Below are 18,060 nucleotides of genomic sequence, written 5' to 3'. Positions count from 1 at the left end.
TTATGACTAGTATTTACATCAACTTTTCATAAACATCCCCAAATTCCAGGCACAAGACAAAAGGCATGACTCATCTCACAGCAGGCGCTGTGGCCGGGGAAGTGACCCTCATGGAGATTGCTTCCCTAATGCCTGAGAATGGCTCTGGTGAGATCTGTAGGAAGCTGATAATCGGGTATTTCACTTGAGTATCGCCTGTCAAAATCTGGTTTTTGATCAAGAGCATTTCCTCAGCTAAAAATGTCATGCTTCCAGACCTCGATTTGACTTTTTTGGTAGATCATGACTGAAAAGACTGAAAACTTGAAAAAACAATATAGATGATTGCAATTTTTAATTTCTGTGGTCTTTTGAATACACATGAGATTATCCTGATGACTGTGACTTGAGTTCTCCAATGTGCTGTAGCTTTAGGGGGCCAGGAAGTTGCTCTCCCCTTCCTATCCCTCTTCCCCTCCTCTAATAACGGCCAGAACCCCACCTGCAGGAGGCCTTCCTGTGGGTGAAGGAGGTAGTACCTATAGGAACTTGTTTAAAAGCCACACTTCAGGCCGTGCACGGTGGCTCATGCTTGTAATCCTAGCACTTTGGGAATCCAAGGCGGGAGGATCACTTGAAGCCGGGATTCGAGACCAGCCTGGGCAACAAAGTGAGACCCAATCTCTACAAAAAATTTTAAAATTGGCTGGGCGTGGTGGCACACACCGGTAGTCCCAGATACTCAGGAGGCTGAGGCAGGAGGATTGTTTGTACCCAGGAGCTGGAGGCTACGTGAGAAGTCATGGCACCACTGCACTCCAGCCTGGGCAACAGAGTGAGACCCTGTATCACACACACACACACACACACACACACACACACACAAAGTCACACTTTGTGACCCCAGTCTCAGGGGTCCTACTTGGTCTGAGGTGGGGTTAGGAGTCTGCATTTTTATAAGCACCCCCTCCAGATGATTCTGAGACGTGATCTTCCGAATAAGTTTAGAGAAACACTGACTAAACCTAGTTAATTCCTCATATTTAAAAAAATTTATATTAAAAACAGAAAATAAGTGTAAGACGAGGAGAAAGGGGAACCCTTGTACATGCTGGTGTGAATGTAAAATAGTGCAGCCCCTATGGAAATCAGTACGGCAGTTCCTCAAAAGGTTAAATATACAATTACCATATGATCCAGAAACTCCACTTCTGGGTGTACATCCAAAAGACTTGAAAGCAGGGACTCGAAGAGAGAGGTGCACACTCATGTTCCTATTCATTATTCACAATAGCCAAGAGGAGAAAACAACCCAGTGCTCACTGACAGGATGAGTGGAGAAACAAAATGTGGTCCATCCATACAACAGAACATGATTCAACCTTCAAAAGGAAGGAAAGCTCGGGCGGGTGTGGTGACTCATGGCTGTAATCCCAGCACTCTGGGAAGCCAAGGCGGGTCGACCTCCTCACCTGAAGTCAGGAGTTCAAGACCAGCCTGATTCAGACACGTGGTGACACTCTGTGTCTACCAAAAATACAAAAATTAGCCAGGTGTGGTGGCGGGCGCCTATAATCCCAGCTCCTCGGGAGGCTGAGGCAGGAGAATCGCTTGAACCCAGGAGGCGGAGGTTGCAGTGAGCCAAGATCGTGCCACTGCCCTCCAGCCCGGACGATAAGAGCGAAACTCCATCTCAACAAAAAAAAAAAAAAAAAAAAAAGAAAGAAAAAAAGAAAGGAAATAATTCTGGCACATGCTACAACATGCATGACCCTTGAGGACATTATGCTAAGTGTAATAAGCCAGTCACAAAAGGACAAATACCGTATGATTCCACTTATATGAGGTACCTAGAATGGTGAACTTCACACAGAGAGAAAGTAGAATGGTGGTTGCCAGGGGCTTTGGGGAGGAGAGAATAGGGAGCTGTTCAATGGGTACAGAGTTTCAGTGTGAGGAAATAGAAAGAGTTCTGGAGATGGCTGGTGATGGTTGCACAAGAATGTGAATGTGTTCAAGGCCACTGAACTGTCCACTTAGAAAACGTTTAAGACGATAAACTGTGTTATGTGTGTTTCACCATGATTCAAAAAAAATAATTTAAAAAACTATTCAATACCCTTTAAAGGGAAAGGACATTACACAAAAGATAAATTATTATCTCTGTGACTATTTTCCAGGTAGGAGATGGAAAAATACTAGTTAAAACTCACTTTTAAGGCAGGGTGCAGTGGTTCAAGCCTATAATTTCAGCACTTTGGGAGGCTAAGGCAGGCAGATTGCTTGAGCACAAGAGTTCAAGACCATCCTGGACAACATGGTGAAATTCCATCTCTACAAAAAAATACAAAAATTAGCTGGGCATGGTAGGTGCGCCTGTAGTCCCAGCTACTCAGGAGGCTGAGGCGGGAGGATCACTTGAGCCTGGGAGGCCAAGGCTGCAGTGAGCCAAGATCGCATCACTGCACTCCAGCCTGGGCCTGGGCAACAGAGTGAGACCCTGCCTATTTAAAACAAACAAACAAACAAACAAACAAAAACTCTAGGATTCATAGACGTTAAAAAGACTTTCTCAAGGTCAGACATGGTATAGCCAGGATCTGACTCCAGTCAGCTGACTCCACGGCTCCTCCGCAACTGTGTCCTCCGCCCACTGTGGTTCATTTCTGTTTGGGTGTAAGGACTGATAAAAAGAAAGTGTGATGCAGAATCTGATGTTTCAGGTTTGGGTTCCTGGAAGACAGGGTTTCCGTTTACAAAAGTGAGACATTCGTGGGAGGATGCTGCTGTGAAGTGGGAGGGGAAGAGATAGAAGGTTCCATTTTTGAATTTGTTCATCTGACTGACAGAAGACAGCAGTCTGTTGGAAATGCTGGCCTGGCATTCATGGGAGGGGTGGATGTGGGAGCTGTTGCTGGGCTAATTAGTAAGAGCAATAAGTGGGTAAGCTCAGCAGGGAGAGAAAGGAGGAAAAGAGGCAGAGAAGGGGGAAGTGAGAGGAGCCCGGAGCCAATGCCAGAAGCTGGGGAAATGCCCACACTGTGTTCAGTAAGCAGACAGAGAGAGCAGCCGACCTGGAAGACAGAAGCAACAGGTGCACCCTGAATGCCCAAGACGAGACTGAGAGGCTCTTACTGTGGCAAATTGCAATGTCATGGGCTGAGTACAGATTAGCATATGTAGATCATGTTTCAGGCCCATAGTTCTGGAATCTCCGTGACAGCTATGTGAGGTCAACAGAGATGTGCCATCGTTTCCATTTTACTAATAAATCAGCAACCACAGTACTAGTCCATTTCTCAAGGTCATACACCAGCACTACGTCCATATCTTCCGAGTCCAGATTCCCACTCCCTGAGGAAGAGAGTAAGGAGTGGGAGAGGGAGCCATGTGTAGGCAACAGGAGATGCATCACAAGTAGAGACAAAAAAAAAAAATCATAAAACCAATGGTACTAGTGATTCTACACAAAATGCATCTTCCCGAGAAATTCTCAACAATTGCTGCAGTTACTGGTGAGTTTTGCTAGTACAAATGTTAGTTTCCAATGAACACACTTGAATTACTTATTCTCTCATAAGTATCATCTTATACTTACCGAAGTTACTCTGGAGAATCCTGTGATTCTGGCTTACCAGGACTCATCCACAGAAAGGTGTTTTGAGAATAAATTGGTAACACTTTAGAATCACTCAAGTTTGCTTCCGGCCCATTACCTGGCTCCAACCCTGTGGTACCATCTGCTATTGTGTTTAAAAGGCTGGGTGTGGTGGCTCACAGCTGTAATCCCAGCACTTTGGGAAGCCGAGGCAGGTGGATCACTTGAGGTCAGGAGTTCGAGACCTGCCTGGCCAACATGGTGAAACCTCGTCTCTACTAAAAATACAAAAATTAGCCAGACATGGTGGCAAGTGCCTGTAATCCCAGCTACTCAGGAGGCTGAGACACGAGAATCGCTTGAACCCGGGAGGTGGAGATTACAGTGAGCCAACATGGTGCCCCTGCACTTCAGCCTGGGCCATAGAATGAGACTAAGGCAGACTTGAAATAAATGAGGAGAGCACAGTGATTGCGAAGATGAAGAAGCAGAACTTGTAATACTTCGATTTTGTCATTTTATGTGATGACTTATGTGATGGTTAATAGTGAGTGTCAACTTGATTGTATTGAAGGATGCAAAGTATTGACCCTGGGTGTGTCTGTGGGGGTGCTGTCAAAGGAGAGTAACATTTGAGTCAGTCGGCTGGGAAAGGCAGACCCCAGTCTGGATGGGTACAGAGTAATCAGCTGCCAGTGCAGCCAGAATAAAAGCAGGCCAAAGAAAATGGAAGGACTAGACCGGCTTAGCCTCCCAGCCTACATCTTTTTCCTGTGCTGGATGCTTCCTCCCCTCAAACATCGGACTCCAAGTTCTTTAGCTTTGGGACTTGGACCAGCTTCCATGCTCCTTAGCTTGCAGACAGCCTATTGTGGGACCTTAACTTGTGATCATGTGAGTCAATGTTCCTTAATAAACTCCCATATATATGTATCTTCTCATATATATGTGTATATATATGTATCTTCATATATATGTATCTTCATATATATATCTTCATATATATATATCTTCCCATATATATGGGAGTTTTATACACACACACACACACACACACACATATATATGTATTTTATTAGTTCTGTCCCTCTAGAGAACCCTAACACAGTTGGATTTTTTTTTTTGGAAACAGAGTTTCACTCTGTCACCCCAGCTGGAGTGCAATGACATGATCATAACTCACTGCAGCCTTAACCTCCTGAGCTGAAGTGATTCTCCCACCTCAGCCACCTGAGTGTCTGGGACTACAGGTATGTACCATTATGCTTGGCTTTAGGGATTAAAAAATTGTAGAGATAGAATCTCACTACGCTGTCAAGTCTGGCCTTGAATTCCTGGCCTCAAGCAATCCTCCCACCTCAGCCTCCCAAAGTGCTGGCATTACAGGTGTGAGCCACTAAGACTGGTGTGGGAAACCTCACTCCAAGGCAGCTGGAGATGCGGTCTTCTCCTACCTTTCGCTCAAGGCTAAGTCTTGCAGAGTCAGAACAAATGATCACAAGTCCTTACGTGATGTCAGTGATGAGAGAATCCCATGGTTCAGGTTATCCCAGGTCACAAGACCTGGACTCCACTTTGATTTCCAGAAGCAAGGCTGCCATCATCAGGTCCTCTCTAAAATGGCCAATGGCCTCCCTCTGTGCATGTCTCCAGTGACAGTGACAGGTTTCTGCCTAATACCATTCACCTCTCTATCTGTTTTGCAATCACTTTAGTGCAAGGATTTTTCTACCTTTTTTTATATTCCATGCTAGGGTATCCTGCAGAGAAAAGATGCTCAATAAAGAGTAAATTCTCAATGAAATTCACTCCATTGGCTCATGCCTGTAATCCCAACACTTTTGAAAGGCTAGGCAGGAGGATCACTCAAGTCCAGGAGTTTGAGACCAGCCTGGGCAACATTGCAAGACCTTGTCTCTAAGGAAAAAGAAAAATAAAGAAATTCAGTCCATTGTCAATTTCATTTCTGCAATGAAATGAAAATTGTGATGACCCCAAATCTTTTCTTATTTTGTACAAGAAAGGAAAGCAGGTTGAAAGTGAAACTGTTTGGGGCTTCTGGAAGCTTGGGAAAGAAGCTAAATTTGGCCTGAGAACAACAGAATTGGGCACATGACATGTAATTTTTGCTTTTATTTGAGCCTCTGAGCCCTCTGACTAAGGAAGAACTATCAGGTGACAATGAGTTAGAACAGGCAAGTCCTATAAAAAGGGCCTATGAAAACATCTATTCAGACCCCTTTGTCTCCACCCAAACACCCTCCAGTATGGGTCACTCTTTAACTAAGTTCTGCGCTTCGAAGAAGCTGTGATAGTAACAGGCACCTTCTTGATACGCTGCCAAAATGTTCTTCCCTGGAAGAGAAATATGGAAAGGTAGAAGGCATGTCATGGATCTGGTTCCCAGGAAGCCCACTCCAAGGTGGAGATAGGGGCACAGGAAGTGCACTGAGGGGGTCCTGGGGCGGACGCCTGAGAGGAGTGAAGGCCACAGGAGAAGCAGCAACAACCAAGGCCTCAGTGGGCCTCCAGGGAGCTCTGGGGTTGTTATTTTCTCATACTTTTGGAGGCTGGAAGTTCAAGATCAAGGTGTCAGTAGGTTTGATTTCTGCTGAGGCTTGCAAAAGTCTACTTTGACTTGCAGGGATGTCTGTGTTTTCGCTGTGCTCTTCCCTCTGTGCACATGAGCCCCTGGTGTTTCTTCCCTTTTTGTGTGTGTGTGTGTGTGCGTGTGTTTTTGTTTTTTTGTTTTGTTTTTGAGACAGTCTTGCTCTGTCACCCAGGCTGGAGTGCAGTGGCACAATCTTGGCTCACTGAAACCTCCGCCTCCTGGGTTCAAGGGATTCTTGTGCCTTAGCCTCCCAAGTAGCTGGGACTACAGGCACATGCTACTACACCTAGCTAATTTTTGTATTTTTAGTAGAGATGGGGCTTCCTATATGTTGGCCAGGCTGGTCTCAAAGTCCTGACCTCAAGTGATCTGCCTGCCTTGGCTTCCCAAGTGCTGGGATTACAGGTGTGAACCACCATGCCAGCCTACCTTCCTCTTCTTATGACAACATCCAGTCCTCTTGAATTAGGACCCACTCTAAAGACCTCATTTAATCTTAGTTACCGCTTTAAAGACCCTTCTCCAAGTATTTCTGCTACATTTGAGGTAAGTTCTCAAACCAGTGCATTGTGGGGAACAATTCAGTCCATAACTGTATGTTACATTATCTAGTGTCATTTTCAGGACTTAATACCATAACGTTTTGGAGTTGGATGAGTTATTAGAAGTGTTCAAATTTACTTTTTCCTCAAACCTAGAATCCCTGGCAAACAGTGGTTAATTCACTGGACAACCGTACTTTCCCAGTTGGCAAGTCTGGTATATGGGATTGATAATTCATAGCAGGTAAAAGTAGAAGGAGAGGTGGGTGGAGGCAGGGCTAACCAATAATACTGAATTCCAAAGCAGAATTGATCTGTAGTAATAAAAGGCCAGGCGCGGTGGCTTATATCTATAATCCTAGCACCTTTGGAGGCCAAAGTGGGGAATTGCTTGAGTCCAGGAGTTTAAGGCCAGACTGGGCAAGATGGTGAGACCCCTGTCTTTACAAAAAATACATAAATTGGCTGGGCACGGTGGTGGCATGCGCCTATAGTCCCAGCTACTGGGGAGGCTGAGGTGGGAGAATTGTTTGAGCCTGGGAGGTCAAGGCTGCAGAGAGCCATGTTTGCACCACTGCGCTTCAGCCTGGGTGACAGCATGAGAACTTGTCTCAAAAAAAAAAAATTTTTTTTTTTTGAGACAGAGTCTCACTCCATCACCCAGGCTGGAGTGCAGTGGTGTGATCTCGGCTCACTGCAAGCTCCGCCTCCTGGATTCATGTCATTCTCCTGCCTCAGCCTCCCGAGTAGCTGGGGCTACAGGCGCCCGCCACCACACCCGGCGAATTTTTTGTATTTTTAGTAGAGACGGGGTTTCACCGTGTTAGCCAGGATGGTCTCGATCTCTTGACCTCGTGATCCGCCCGCCTCGGCCTCCCAAAGTGCTGGGATTGCAGGCGTGAGGCACCACGCCAGGCTTTTTTTTTTTTTTTTTTTAAATCAAAGGAGGCTACAGAAAAGGCAATGAAGATGAGAGCAGAAACTGACGGCACATTCAATGCAGAGCCCAGAATGCTCAGCATAGCCCTAAGCTAGGGGCAGGGACCCCAAGAGCGTCTTAAGTCCACACCCAACAACGGCTTTCCTAGGGGTGTATCCTCCACTCCTAGGGAATGTGTGGAATAATTAAATAGTTGAGTTAAGGATAACAAATAGGCTGTGCAAGAAATTATAGGATATAGATGAGGAGGAGGGTGACCTCTCTCTTTTTTCTGAGACAGGATTTCACTCTGACACCCAGGCTGAAGTGCAGTGGTGCCATCTCGGCTCACTGCAGCCTTGACCTCCTTGGCCTCAGATGGTCCTCCCATCTCAGCCCTGCGAGTAACTGGAACCACAAGCACGTGCACCATGCCTGGCTAATTTCTTTTTTTTTTTTTTTTTTAGAGATTGGGTTTCACTATATTACTACAGGGCTCAAACAATCTGCCTGCCTCGGCCTCCCAAAGTGCTGAGATTACAGACATGAGCCACCGCGCCCGCTCCCCCCTTAAATATAATTTCTCTTCCAAACCTGGGCACTCCTTTAACTCCCTATCCAAATGGAATGACTCCTATAAATCCAGCTCTGTAGGGGATGCTGGGAGTGGTGCCCTGAGTCTTTTTTCAGGTCTAAAGTTTCATTTCCCAGCTGCTGGGGGTGGGGGCCCTAGGGCTGTCAGCCGAGCTGGCCTACAGGCAATCCCCATGAAAGAGAGCTGCCTCATCCAAGCTTATGCCCTCTTCCTGGGCAGTTTCTCCCCTCTCCTTCTTGCTCCTTCCTGCGTTGGTTTCCTTGCCTTTCCTCCAGCATGCTAGGTACACATCCACACGGGCCATGCCTTCACTGGTCTGTTTCCCGGATGCTCTCCCAGCTATCTGCACGGCAAACTGCCTGGCTTCCGGCAAGTCTCCGTTCAAGCCTCTCTCCTCAGCGACAGCTGCCCTCGTCAGATGCATAATCCTACAGCCTGCCCGCTCCACCCCACCCCAGCAGGCCCATCCCTCAGTCCTTTTCTTGACTTTTTTTTTTTTTTCCTTAAGAGATGGGGTCTCACTATGTTGCCTAGGCTGGTGACAAACTCCTGGCCTCAGGCAATCCTCCAACTTCAGCCTCCCAAGTCTCTGGCATTACAGGTATGAGCCACCTGCCCAGCTACATTTAACCTTTTGGTTTGCTGTCTCCGTTCCCTAAGTCTGTTTTGTCCACAGATGTGTTCGAAGCACATAGTTGATACTCAAGAAATCTTTCATGCAGAAAACCAAACACCGCATGTTCTCACTCATAGGTGGGAACTGAACAATGAGATCACTTGGACCCGGGAAGGGGAACGTCACACACCAGGGCCTATCATGGGGAGGGGGGAGGGGGGAGGGATTGCATTGGGAGTTATACCGGATGTAAAGGACGAGTTGATGGGTGCTGACAAGTTAATGGGTGCAGCACACCAACATGGCACAAGTATACATACGTAACAAACCTGCACGTTAGGCACATGTACCCTAGAACTTAAAGTATAATAATAAAAAAAAAAAGTAATCTTTCATGGATTTATCATCAGCTAAAGGAGGGATATCATTTCAGTCTTCAGATGATCGAACTCTCTGACATCAGAAAGAATCATGATGAAGAAAATGCGGTGGTCTTTTTTAGATACTAGACATTTTATACTGTCTCAGATAATTCTTTCTAAGTCTCAAGGTTCAATGCTGTAAAAGCAGTGGCATAGTGCCTAGCATGTTTGACAACCATATCAAATCATTCTTCCACACCCCCTTGGCTGTAAACAACAAAACTATTTTCAGTAATCACTAAAAATAATTTCATTGTTATACTTAATTTTATGCTTGTTTGCTTGATTCCTTCTTCAGTTTAAAGCAATTAATAAAAATAATAAATTTTCACTTAAAGATTCTGTAATATATTATGTATGAACTAGCATCTTTGCTTACTAAAGAAAAATATTAAGTGCAGCCCACATTCAAGTGAGTGGAATTGGAAGGGAAGGGTATGGAAAAATTTGTAGATATGTTTTTAAACTACCACACACACAATTATTTAGAATTAACAAACAAATTTGGCGAGGGTGCTTATTTTACTCATAGATGTTGTTTAGAACTGCTGGCACAAGTAGATAACAAAAAGCAGAGAATGCTTTAGTCATTTTTATTACATTTATACATCCTTTACAGACAATTGTTCCTTGTTGTCTGTGCCTGGGCAGAACACTCCGGCTTCCCTGCCCTTGGTAAACCATCGAATAAGAAAGAAAGCAGATATAGAAGACGTCGGGTATTACAGTTGAATCGTGGTCCTCAAAAATATGATGAAGTCCTAACTCCCAGTATCTTAGAATATGACCTCATTTGAAAAATTTGCAAAATAGGGTCATTACAGGATATAATGAGTGAAGATGAGGTCATACTGGATTAGAGTGGGCCCCAATCCAATATGACAGGTATCTTTATAAGAGGGGCACAGAGGCCCAGACACACAGAGAGAATACCCTGTGATGATGGAGGCAGAGATTGGAGTGATGCTACAAGCCAGAGGATGTCAAGGATCGCCAGCAGCCGCCAGAAGCTAAGAGATGCCCATGGAATAGATTCTCCCTCAGACTCTCCAGAAGGAACTAACCCTGGTGACACTCGATTCCTGTCTTCTGGCCTCCGGAACTGGAGGGAATACATTTCTGCTGTGTAGGTCACCCAGCTTGTGGTGCTTTGTTACTGCAGCCCTAGGAAACTGACTCTTGAGTCTTCAGGAAAATCCGACATAGCCACGGCTTGTGGAACACTAGATGGGGAATACTGTGGGAAGCAGATTATTTGGGGAAGGACATTTTTTTTAAAAGAAAAAGCCAGCCAGGCATGGTGGTTCACGCCTGTAATCCTAGCACTTGGGGAGGCCCAGGCAGGAGAATCACTTGAGCTCAGGAGTTTGAAACCAGCCTGGGCAACATAGTGAGATCTTGTCTCTATTTATTTTAAAACTAATGAAATAAATAAATAATATATATATATTTTTTGTTTTTGTTTGTTTGTTTGTTTGTTTGAGACGGAGTCTCGCTCTGTCGCCCAGGCTGGAGTGCAGTGGCGCCATCTCGGCTCACTGCAAGCTCCGCCCCCGGGTTCACGCCATTCTCCTGCCTCAGCCTCCCGAGTACCTGGGACTACAGGCGTCTGCCACCACACCCGGAGAATTTTTTGTATTTTTAGTAGAGACGCAGTTTCACCATGTTAGCCAGGATGGTCTTGATCTCCTGACCTCGTGATCTGCCCGCCTCAGCCTCCCAAAGTGCTGGGATTACAGGTGTGAGCCACCGCACCCAACCAAATAAAATAATTTTTAAACAGAAAAGAAAAAATGGAGAGTTTTGCCTAGTTGTGTTCTGAATACTTGCAGATCCTTTTTTTTCCTTTTCTTTTCTTACAAGTTCCATGGCAGGAAATACTTGTCGATTCCACTCTGATTACATGCAGCTTTCCTGCATATTGCAAACCTATCTATCATCAGGGCTGCGGGGAGATAGAAATAAAGTGAACCATAATTGATCAGGATTAGAATGAACGCTGACCAGACAAATTCCATCTCCCTTCATTTAAAGATAACCAAGGACGCAGCTCTCCCTCCCTGAGCTGGTGACTGTCCTGTTTTCATAATCCTGAGCAGTGCAGTGACCTCAAGGACACCAGTGGTAAAAACTGAGTAACATGGGAGCAGCTGCAGGAGTGGAAAGATAAGAGAGCATTTTACCCTCCTGTGGCATGAGCAGCAATCTGAGCTCCTCTTTCTCAAAACTTAAGTTTCTTAACTGCCTCCTTAAACTGCTCCTTAAAAACTCCACTTTCTGGCTGGGCGCGATGGGTCACGCCTGTAATCCCAGCACTTTGGGAGGCCGAGCTGGGCAGATCACCTGAGGCTGGGAGTTCAAGACCAGCCTGACCAACATAGAGAAACCCCATCTCTACTAAAAATACAAAATTAGCCAGGTGTGGTGGCACATGCCTGTAATCCCAGCTATTCGGGAGGCTGAGGCAGGAGAATCGCTTGAACCCGGGGGCGGAGGTTGCAGTGAGCTGAGATTGCTCCATTGCACTCCAGCCTGGACAACAAGAGTGAAACTCCGTCTCAAAAAAAAAAAAAGAAGGTGGAAAACAAAAGTGGACAGATGTGTGGTAGCAGGGACTGGGTTATAGGGAGGACCCCATCCACAGTCTCTGGGCACAGGCCTAGGGCAGGGCAACGTGTTCTGTGGAAGATAACACAGTCATTTCACCTGTGGCTTTTGTTTTGTTATGGGTAGGGTGAGGGGGCTGGACTAGCACATTTCCACATGCCGTGAGTCTCACTGATTCTGAGTCTGGTTTTAAATAGGTTGATCCAGGCAGTACAAAAGGTTTCCCCAGTTCCTCCCTTCACTTCAGAACAGTTATTTCTCCATTCTTGACTTTACTTTTCTAGATCAAGGACTCTTGACTGCTAGCGAGTAGTTAACATCCACCATCCTCTTATCCTGGGCTACCTATGACAGTCCCAGAAGGTCACTTTAACATGTGGTTGCTGATTCAGCCTTAAAGCTTGTAGAACCACTTGGAAAATACCAACCTTTGAGAAGGTCTAGGTTTTAGGAGACTAAAGCATTTTAACAAGTAGGAATGACTTTGCATGTAATTGTTCTATTGTTTTCCTCTCTCATTTCTTTTTAGTTAAACTTTTTCTGGTTATAAATTAATACATATTCATTGCTAAAAATGTGGACAATATAGAAAGTCATACTGTCTATGGTATTTAATATGCAAGCAAAAATTGTTAATAATCCTACCCCTCAGAGACAATTGTTAGTAACAATTGTTAGTAAAAGCCTATTACTTAATAGGCTTTTTTTCTATGCATTTATACATACATATATTTTTTTAATTGCGATGTGCTACGCCAAATATGTTTTGTTGCCTTTTTTTCACTCAATATCATGGCCTGAAAATTTTTCATTGTAACTAAATATTCTATGAAAATAATCTAACGGCCTTTCTCAACATACAACTATATGTATGCACTGTTCCCCTATTATTATATATCTATATATTTCTTCTTTTTTTCCATGTCACAGAACATGTGGTTTTTACATATATATAGTTGTAGTTATATCTTGGTATATATTTAGATCTCTTCAAATTGCAAACAGCCTGATAAAAATCTAAATAGCTAAATTGCTATGAAAATTTCCATTATTTCGTCAGTAAGACTTGCTGAGCAGACAATGTATAATGATTTTAGTGCATATTGTTAAATTATAATTCTGAAAAAAGTTTTACTAATTCACTTTTTACTAGCAATATATGACACTTGGTTCATTCTACCTCAGGCTGGCCAAATGAATATATATATTCACATATATATGTGTATACATATACATATACATACATATAGTTTTGTTTCGTTTTGTTTGAGAGATGGGGTAGCATTATATTTCCCAGACGAGTCTGGAACTCCTGTCTCAAGCGATCCTCTTGCCTCAGCCTCCCAAATAGTTGAGATTATAGGCACGAGCTACTGTGCCCAGCTAATTTTATCTTAAAAACAAACTACTTGCTCATTTTGAATGTGAAAGATTATACCTTAATTGTTATCCTGGTGTGTGTTTATTTGATTACTAGCGAGGTTGGACATTTTTGTCCCTCTTTCTGGTTGAGAATGAAATTTCAGATGGAATTACAATTAGTCTGGGAGTGACACATTTTAGATTGTTTTTATAAATAAAACCTTTTCCATTTCTGTTATTACATATCATATTTCAATATTGTTTGTCATGATAGTTTGCTGAATGTTCTGATACACATGTATTTTAAGTGATTCAGCCAGACAGAGCTTATTGTCATAAACTCAGCTTCTTAAAAAAATAAATACATCAAACAATTATTCTCTGTGGTTCCCATGGGCAGATAAGGTGTATAATTCCATAATTTAGGAGTACTGAACAAAACCACCTCATTTCGTCTATTTGATTAAGATTTCCTGCATGCCAGCCCCAATTCTAGATATGAAACAGTCATACAAGAGTCAGCCATGGTCCCTGCATGCATGGAGCTTCATTGTAGTACAGGGCACAGATGACCAAAAAAGGCAAACGTACAAATATATAAAACAATATAGAATGTGAAGTGTTCAAAAAAAATCAAACAAGAAGCTATTGAGCTAGAGAACAGCACTTTCCTGCTTTGGGTGTGAAAGCCAGGGAATACTTTAAGGTGACATTTCAGCTGACACCTAAAGGAAGGGAAGGAGCAGTGTGACAATCCTGATGTGGGAGGGAGTTTGGCCGGCTGAGGGTGCAGAATAGATGTGGCCAGATCCTTTGGGGTCTTTCAGGTCATGGTGAGGAGGTTGCATGTTATTCTGAATTCAAGTGGGGAGGCCGTTGATGGTTTCAGAAGAAGATGTTGTATTGCCCAGGTAGGAAACAGTGCAGCAACGCAAGTGAGAAACAGTGGTGGCCTGGGGTAAGGATAAGGAGCTGGAGGTGGAAACAGGTGGGCTAACCTTCTAAACAAGGGCTGTATTGTGAAGTCACATGCACAGGACTTTAAGTTACTCGCTGGCTTTAAACCCTTTCTTCCTGCTATTCCCAAGCCCGTTAAGGTTGGACTGACTCTTCCGCAGGGGAAATGTCAATTTGGAGTGGTGGCTGGGTTGTGCTTTATAATTTCTCAAAGATAGTACGAGGTGTGTCTGATTAAGCATGAGTGAGATTCAAATCCACGCATTATTGAATACCCACCAATTGCCATCCCCTGGTCTAGGAGCTTTTACCTGCTGCTATAGGAAATAAGCCCGCCCCCAAATTTTTTTTTTTTTTTTTTGAGACAAAGTCTTGCTCTGTTGCCCAGGCTGGAGTGCAATGGCGCAATCTCAGCTCACTGCAACCTCCGCCTCCTGGGTTCACACCATTCTCCTGCCTCAGTGTCCCGAGTAGCTGGGACTACAGGCGCCCGCCACCACGCCTGGCTAATTTTTTGTATTTTTAGTAGAGATGGGGTTTCACTGTGTTAGCCAGGGTGGTCTCGATCTCCTGACCTTGTGATCCGCCCGCCTCGGCCTCCCAAAGTGCTGGGATTACAGGCATGAGCCACCGTGCCCAGCCGGAAATAAGCCAAATTTAAGTCACTACACAGACAAATCAAATGTGAGCTTCCATCCTATTGCTTGTAAGAAGTGCGTTCTTCATTCTCTGAGCTCTTCCTTCCTTGAAAAGTAAAATCCTCCAGGAGCTTACTTAGTGCAAATGAGGTAGTCCTGTTTACTATCATTGTGCAGAAAAGAAACTGAGAGGTCTAGTCACTCTGCCTAAGGTTCCAACCACTGCTCTGGTGAGGCTGGTACCAGAAACAAGATGTTCAGCTCCCAGGCATAAAGGTCGTAGCAATGGGTTCTCCACACCATGGGACACTGGATTCCTGGTTACAACTCTAGTGACAGATAGTTGCATTTACAGTTAATCAGCCATTTCTCTCAACGAACCCCAGGGTCCAAGGTGGTAGATCAGGTTGTGGTGCAATCACATGATTCTGTTCCTCACTGACCCTCCCTCAGGATAAGACACTGCCACCAACTCCACCACCACCGTCACCACCAACATGGTGGATTTCTCCTCGAGGGATGTTATTGTACATTTCTGACAACTGAGCCTTCTTAGGACCATCCCAGGCCATCAGAAGTGTTGTAATAACTTGAGACCTTAGAGGGAAAGGGTCAGGAGTTCTGACTTACAAGAGAACTCCTTGATCGCTTTGCATTTTGTTCACCTCGCCAGCAACTTTCAAATGCCACTCAGCAATAGACCAAGAGCAAGACAGAGCCCATCACCTCAGCCAAGCCAAAAAAGAGATGTTCAGTCTGAATGCTACTAAACCAGGGACCTACTTTCCTTACAGCCACACACCTGAAAAAGGTATAGATAATATTAATTCTATTTATGATGTAAAATATTTGCAATGCATTTAATGATCAAAAAGTCAGGGATGAGTCCTAAGTCTCCATATCTGTTAACTGGACAGGTGATGTTACTGACTGAAACAAAGATTATAAGAGGGTATCAGATGTATGAGGAAGATGATATCTGCTTTATACATTTAAAGTATACAGTTTTGTGGGGTTTGGGTTTTTTTGTTTTTGTTTTTTGCTTTTGTTTTTAATACAAATAAAAGGAAGTTCTGGGTGTTAAGTTCAAGAGAAGAGGGTAGGCTTGAAATAAGAGATTTGGAAATAAGAGATTTGGAAATGGTCATATTTGTGGTAGCAGATCTTAAGTGCATATGAAATTGACTGGGAAGAGGTCAGAGCTGAGATGGGGCCTGAGGCACAGCACCATTTGAGAAGCAAGCTCACAGAGGAAACCGAGGTGGAGCTCTCAGGGAAGCAGGAAGACAGCCAGGTTATGGAACCCAAAGGGGGAAAATATTTCCAGAGGGAGGAATCTATTTCACAGTGTCCAAAGCAACAGAGGTCAAGAAAGACAAGGCTGACATCAGGTTATGAAATTCTCAAGTAGATAAGACCTACTGAGGCCTATTTTGGAAACTTATTGACTAAGGTCATATGATTAGATCACATTTCCCTTCAACAATTTGTGCTTGGAGTTGTATCACATTACTCTTATCAGAGCCATTTTGACAATCATCTACTAAGCAGTAATTGGTATAACTGAAGTCTTTTCATCACATCTTACTTTGCTGATTTGATCAGAAGTAAACAAGTCACTTTCTTCTTGAGACCAACAAAATCTCATAGCTACTGTATTCCATTTTGGCTTTTGCCACTTGACCATGGCACTGCCCAGCACAGTATGTGTTCTTCTGAGTTCAGAATGTCTATTTGTGTGTAAGGCAATGACTTAAGTCTCCCATCCATACCTCTTATTGGAATACTATGGAAACTTCTCTTGAACAGCATGATATGACATTGTTTGGACTTCACTTAGTTTGGGCATATCATTTACATATTTAGTCCACTTATTTTCTCATTAGTCGGACATCATTAAGTACGGCTTCTTGGAGCCAATGTGACCATAAGCAGAAACACAAATATAGACACTGAAATAAAATGTCAGTACTTGATTACAAGACAATTCATAACATGCTAACATTAAAATTTCTAGGTTATTTAAATGAAAACATAAGATTTCAAAATCCTGGAGACCCCTTTCCCGAAGAATACTCCTCTTGATCTACATCTCAGAAACACGGCCAGGGAGATTATGTCTGGTGAATGGCCACTGCCCCTTGCACACTTGCTTTTATGTTTTATTTCTTCTCTCAGAGTCTTTGAAGGAAGAAGGCTGGAGTGGGAGTCTGTGAGGAGCAGCAATAGCTGTGGAGAAACGGGAGTGACAGGTCTTGATGGTTTCCATATACTTGGTTTTAGAATTGTTTTTACTCCACTGTGCCCAATAGAGTGACAATTAAGAGTCAAGCTTCTTTAATACATACTGAAGCACTTAATATTACTTGGGGGAAAAAAAGGCTTCCATAATGACTGTTGTCACCATGGAGATCAGCAGCAGAACTCATTAAGAAGACCTGGCTTTCTTCTTCATGTGGAAGAGTAGGAACGCAAAGCGTGGAAGTATATTGGACACTAATTATTTTTGCCCCATAAGAAAGGACATCTTCAGCCAGGCGCAGTGGCACATGCCTGTAATCCCAGCACTTTGGGAGGCTGAGGCAGGCAGGTCACCTGTGGTCAGGAGTTCAAGATCATCCTGGTCAACATGGTGAAACCCTGCCTCTACTAAAAATACAAAAATTAGCCGGGCATGGTGGCGCACACCTGTAACCCCAGCTATTCAGGAGGCCGAGGCAGGATAATTGCTTGAACCCGGAAGGCGGAGGTTGCAGTGAGCCAAGATCCTGTCACTGCACTCCGGCCTGGGAGACAGAGCGAGACTCCCCTCAAAAAAAAAAAAAAAAAAAAAAAAAAGGACATCTTCTAAGTGCCATGTAAAATAATCTATTCTTAGCACAAAGTACTGCAATTTAAAATATTATGTCGTCCTTGCAAACTATATCTTACTCGTGTTTGTATATCTTCTTTCCAATATTCATGCTCCATTGTTTGAAACTCATAACAAGTGCTTCATAAATGCTGATTTGAAGAAGCTGAGAAGTAAGATTAAGTGGCAGGTCCAAGGCTACCAGCTACTAAGTAGCAATTAGGACTCAAACCAAAGACGTTTAACTCTACATTCAGTGACATAACTGTCATTTAAGGAGTGCTGAGGAAGAGAAAGCAGCTCTGACATCCAGGTGCTGGGACTATCAGCTGGGCCTTGGTGTTGCTAAGAACTTTTCTGGAC

This window comes from Macaca fascicularis, chromosome 17, assembly GCF_037993035.2.
Source record: "Macaca fascicularis isolate 582-1 chromosome 17, T2T-MFA8v1.1".
Lineage (NCBI taxonomy): Eukaryota > Metazoa > Chordata > Mammalia > Primates > Cercopithecidae > Macaca > Macaca fascicularis.
This window is presented reverse-complemented; position numbering follows the sequence as displayed.